Source organism: Humulus lupulus, chromosome 9, assembly GCF_963169125.1.
Source record: "Humulus lupulus chromosome 9, drHumLupu1.1, whole genome shotgun sequence".
NCBI lineage: Eukaryota > Viridiplantae > Streptophyta > Magnoliopsida > Rosales > Cannabaceae > Humulus > Humulus lupulus.
In genome coordinates, this window is record NC_084801.1 from 159,633,941 (window position 1) to 159,640,093 (window position 6,153).

The window sequence follows — 6,153 nt, forward strand, 5'->3', positions numbered from 1 at the left end:
TCCTGGTTTGCCAAGAAAATTGACACTCACAAGGTTTCCACTCATTTCCGGTACATATAAAACATTGGTGTAACGTCCCAAATTACCTAATAATACTTAGGGCCTTGATTAGGGGGCCATGATGGAAATTTATGAGAATTATGTGTATATGTGATATATGTGTATGATTATATGATTACGTGAGTTATATTATAATATGACTAGATATGCATGTTTAGGTGTATTAAATATGCATGTGGGTCTGTTTCTTATCATAATGGAAATTTTTCGTACTTTGGCCCGTTAGGGGCATAATTGTATATATATATGTGCATATATGTGATATATATATATATGAGAGACCACATTATTAAGTGGGTTTATTTGGGATACTCGGCACGAGACGATCCTAGGGAGCAAGTTAGCGGGAAAGTCACAATGAGACCCAATATCCGACTCGGGGCGAGTCAATGGGTATTTAGGTAACTAGTGTTTTACCGGGTTTTCGGGTGACGGGAATGAATAAATGAGGATATATTTGGAATTAGTGAGATTAGGATGGAATATATTTTTCCACCGGGGACATTTTCGGCACGCCGAGCCTCGACATTAGCTTAAGTTACTTAAGCCTTAAGAAAACAAAACACAAAAACACCCTCCCTTATCAGCTCCCAACCGACTCTCTTTCTCCCTTATTCTCTCTCTCGACTTTTGAGTGAATTACATGAGAATTAAGGAGATATTTGGGCTGAAAGCTTGGGAATTGAAGGCCTAAACTTGGGGATTGGATTAGCTATAGCTACGGGGACTTAATCACAGCTGAGGTAAGCTTTAGACTCTGTTTTCCACTGAATTTTTTTGTTGGTTTGGCTGTTCTTGATTCTTGTGGCTAAAGGTTGTGAACTTGATTTTTGGGGTGGAGTTTAGAGTGTGTTGAGCTGGGGTTTTGTTGCTGGTATTATGTTAAATGCGTTTTGGTGATTGAATTATGGTTCTAGGATGATTTGGGGTGGTTTGTGGTTGAGTTTGGCTGAAGAAAAACCAGAGAATTCTGGGTTCGTATGGTTGGGCTGCGACCCTATTCTTGGGGTGCTGCGACCCTCTTGAACCTAGAGGCCAAGGGAGGTTTCTGATGCGAGGGCATGCTGCGACGCATGTTCAGTGATAAGGGAGGTTGGGGCCTCTGACTTGGGGGGGCCACGGCTCACATGCTTGGGGTGACGTCGCTTAAGGGGTTTTGTACCCCGGATGGGTTTTTGATTGTGGGAACTCAACCTTAAGGGCTCGGGATCGATCCTACTACCCAGTTTAGTAGAATTCGACGTCCCTGAGGCTAGGACTTGGTCCGAGAGCCTTTATTTGTTCGTTATTGAAGGGATCTTATATTATGGTTGTTACTAGGTTATCACTAGGGGCTCGCAACCAGGATCGTGCTTGAGGGTCATTCTTATTACTACGCCATACTCGGACCTGAGGTAAGAAAACTGCATCCGGTCCACGTTTAGTGCTCGGCCTGAATATAGTACAGAATTAAGGTTATGTTGAGAATGTTTTATTAAACATATTGAATGTGTTGTGTTTACCTATGTTATGTAATGACTGTTGATTGGTATATTTGATTGGGGATGCTCAACTTCTAAGCGGAAGATTTATCCATATTATCTTATGAGGGGCTTGGCTTAATAGTCAAGGGTATAGTCAATTTTAAGGAACTCGACTTATTAGTCAAAGGGTAAGACTCGACTTATCAGTCGAAGGGTAAAAACTTGACTCATCAGTCGAAGGGTAAGACTTGACTTATCATTCAAAGGTTAAGACTTGACTTATTAGTCGAAGGGTAAGACTTGACTTATCAATCAATGGTTAAAGGCATGACTTATCAATCGAAGATTCAAAGACTCAACTTATTAGTTAAAGGTTAAAGGACTTGGCTTATGAGTCAAGGGTTTAAAGGCTCGACTTATAAGTCAAGGGCAGTAATATCGTGATGAATGCTGGACGATAGGGTTAAGCCAACCCGAAAATGAGATACACACTTGAGCGCCCCTAGGGACATCTAGAATGTGAAATATCAGACCCGCTTGGCCATTTCAATGGTTGATTATGTGAGAGATGGGAACTAAACCCCTAGTGTGACTCTATAGTCGCTTATATGAGTTAATTGCGTGCGTGGGTAGGGTTATTAATGGTAGTATGCTAGTTATGATTCTATGATTTGATAATGTACTGCTTATAAGCATGTTTATGTTTTCTTGCTGAGCCTTGGCTTACAGGCGCTAAATGGTGCAGGTGAAGGAAAGGAAAAGCTAGGCCAACCACGAGTTGGAGAGCTTCAGGGGCAGAGTGTACATATGTGGCATGCTCGTCTGCCATGGCTGAGGCTATCAGTTGGAACTAGGGTTGGACCCTGATTCTACCACCTAGGTCGGCTTTTGTATTCGTTTTTGGGTTTGTAACCGTTTTTAACTACGATGGGATTCTATGTATGGAAGTTAATCGATTTTAATAAAATGGTTGAATTTTGATTGAAATTTTTAGTACCTAAACCTGTGATTAGTTTTAATTACACAATTTAAACTTAAATGACTCGTTTAGCGAGTTAAGCACTATTTAAACTACACAGTGTAACAGTCCTAGATTTGGAGGATGTTACAATTGGTGAGTAGAACTTTCTTTCCGGATGTAAAGAACAAATATATAGTCCCATTTCCTTTAGCCTTGGACCTTTTCTCTGTGCTCATTTGAATCTCATGCCCTTCCTTTGAATTTTCAAAGGTTTTAAATAAGGATCTATCATACCACCACCCATTCACCTTTCTACGAATAACGCTGATTTTACTTAGTGCTTCCATTAGCTCTTCTTCGGTTGAGTTGACTCTTGCTTCATTGTTTTGGTTCCTCTTGAACCTACAATCTCTAGTAAAGTGGTCATTCTTGCCACATAGAAAGCAAGGTCCCTTGGGACTTTTGAATTGTTTGTCATTCTTCTTAGGCCCTAAGGGTTTTTTACCCTTGCATTTAGTCTTGCCAATTCCTTTGCCCTTGTTTGGAGGATTAGTCACCGCATTAGCCTTTGAAGTCTCTACATTAGACTCCTCCTCATTCTTATCTCTAGAACGACATTCATCTTCAATCCTAAAGTGTTTGAGAATTTCCTCCAAGGAAATCTCCTCATCTTATGGAGGATTTCCTTCCAATAGCCCCTCCAAGATGAAGGCAATTTGGCTATTATGCTTCCAACAAGGAATTGCTCCAACAATATAATGTTGAGGGTAGATAACTTATTCACAATTATTTTCAACTCATGTATTTGGGGAAGAAGAGGTTTCATGTCATAAAATTCGAATTCCATATATTGATAAGGAATTTATTTGTATCTTCTTCTTTTTCTTTGTACTTTTTCTCCAAAGCTTCCCAAATCTCCTTAACGATCTTGGTGTTGGTGTAAAGATCATACAACTGGTCCGATAGTGCATTGACAATATGACCCTTGCAAATCATTTCATCTTTATCGCGCTTCTTTCTTTAATTGATGACTTCTTGGGTGTAATCTTCCTTGGCGGGTTTCATGGGTTTAGGTATTTATCTAAGGCATGGAAAAATTTGAGAGTGGTTAGTGTGAACCTAATCTTATCTTTCCAACAAACAAATTTAGTACCATCAAATCTATCTATTCTCACAAAGTCTTGTGTCATGTATTTCAAAGTCAAAGATGAAGTACAATCTTCCATGATGTTGTATCTCAGATTATAGATAATTAGATTGTTGGGGGAGAGTGAGATTGCACGACCACAATATTATGAATCTCCACAAAAATATCCTTGACAAAGACCAAAGAAAGATTGAGTTAGATGATGCAAACCCTAGTTGTAGAAAAATCTTCTTCAACCTTGATAAAGCTTCAAAACCCTTTTTGAACCACCACCTTGAACTTCTTCTTCTTCAATGTAAAACACAACCAAAGGCTTATATACGAGATGTATCTCTGTCCTAATTCTCTATTTCCTTGCCCTTTAATGATGCTTGAGGCCTTTTCTTAGAGGAAATGAGAATTCGGATTGAGCAAGCCTTAAACTCACAAAGCCAAGCACTTTCTTTATGAGCTTCTTGGAGAAAACTCGAGATTCTTGAAAGCTAGAGAGAGAGAGAGAGGTTAGAGAGAAGTTTTAAAGTGTGATCAAATATTCCAAAACTCTATGAGAACCCTTTTTGTGACAGTTAGTATCCCATGATCCGTAGGGGGAAAGACTGGGTAAAGCTATGCAATCCCACACCACCTAGGAAGGTCAAGTGAGATGATTCTAAGACTGTGTAGGTATGGGACTACACAGTTGAAGATGGCTTAAATGGATTGATGGGTACTACCTATGCCAACAAGATGCATCTTATTTTCGGTAGCCCATCACTTAAGAACTCAAAAGTTAAGCGTGCTTGACCTGGAGTAATCTCAAGATAGGTGACCTCTTGGGAAGTTTTCCCAGGAAGCGTGCGAGTGAGGACAAAGTACGTTGGAAAGACTCGTGTTGGTTTGTAGGGCCAGTCGTCATTCCAGGAAGCAGCCATAGTGGCGTGGGACGTTATACTTTTATAGATTATACACCGTCAGTGGGTTTAACCAATAGGATTAGAGCCTTTTGACACATCATTTGGAGTTAAAATTATGTGTTTGTATGGACATGTCAGGTGATGCGTCACATATTAGCAGGCGATGCGTCGCCTACCAGCAGGCGATGCATCGCCTGCTGGGAATTTCAAATCCCTTTGCATGGTAGGCGATGAAACATCTCTTAGGAGGTGATGCAATGCCCCCAAAAATTTTGAACTTCCTTAGATACCTCATCGTATCACTTTGGACTCAAAACTACAGTTTGTGACTGACTACAATTGAATTTCTAATTTCACATCTTTACTATGTGAAAATATCAAGTATTTTAAACCTAGATTTTGTAACAATACTTATCATTTGTATTTAACCAATCATAACAAAAGCAAGATGCTTTGCTGCTCATAGTCCATTTTATCCTAGGAGACAAACACCATTAGCAATCCTCCAGCACCCGGTGAGGATGCTTATTGTTTTAAGAAGATAGTGTAACGCCCTAGACTCACTTTGATATTAAAAGTGGCATATATAATTCATATACTTTATTTTATTTTAATATAACTGTACTATCTTCATCTCCATCTCTCATAATATATACTTATATTTATTATCTATTAATTTTATTTATAAACAATTTCATGTCTAACAGGCCTACCTCAAATTATTGTCACAAGAAAGACCTTTCCGTTCTTTTAATATATTATTTTTAAAGCATTTTATAGGAGTGAGTTAAGTTTATTATATTATGTATACATAGTTGAAATTATGTTTTTAGTAATTACCAAATTAATTAAACCAAGTAAATTAATTAAAGTGCGGAATGGTAATTAACTGTTTACACAGATTACAGTTCTATCGGGATAGAAACCAAACTTGTCACAACAGAAACTGAACACAATAAAAAAACAGTGCAAAACAATAAAGAACACAACGAATTTTTACAAGGTTCAGAAACCCTTTCGGATAACCTACTCCTTGGGGCCACGCCCAGAGAATAAAACCAATTAATAAAGAATCACAATTGCAAAAACATTGACTTAAACAAAACAAGACTCCCTCTTGAGATTTGCTGCAACTTGTTGTACTTCTCTTCACTAATCTGATCTTGATTAAAACGCTCAACCACTTGAACTCCCTTCAATGGCCAGTAAGTGCTTGCATCCTCCCGAGCAAGGCTTGTAAAAATCTTCTCCCGAAGACTATAAACGTTGTGTTCAAATTACAATGTGTATTCACTCATGAACATGGTATAAACTCACCACTAAAAACTAAACACACATAATTCTACAAGATCACATGAATACTTATGATCTTGAATACAAAGAGGAACTCTCACAATATTACAATAAAGCTCACGAATAATGCACCAAAGAGTTCACTTTTCTCACTGCCTTTAGAGCCCTATTTATAGAGTCCTTTTTCGTGCTCACAAAGGCTGAGAAAGAATTCTTCTAATAAAGGCAAGAATCATAGAAGTTATTCTTGATTGTCGAAGAGTTGCCTTATTTAGAAGATGCTGATCCGACAGATGCGATATCGGTGGGGACAGCTCAGACCTATGTCGGATCAAA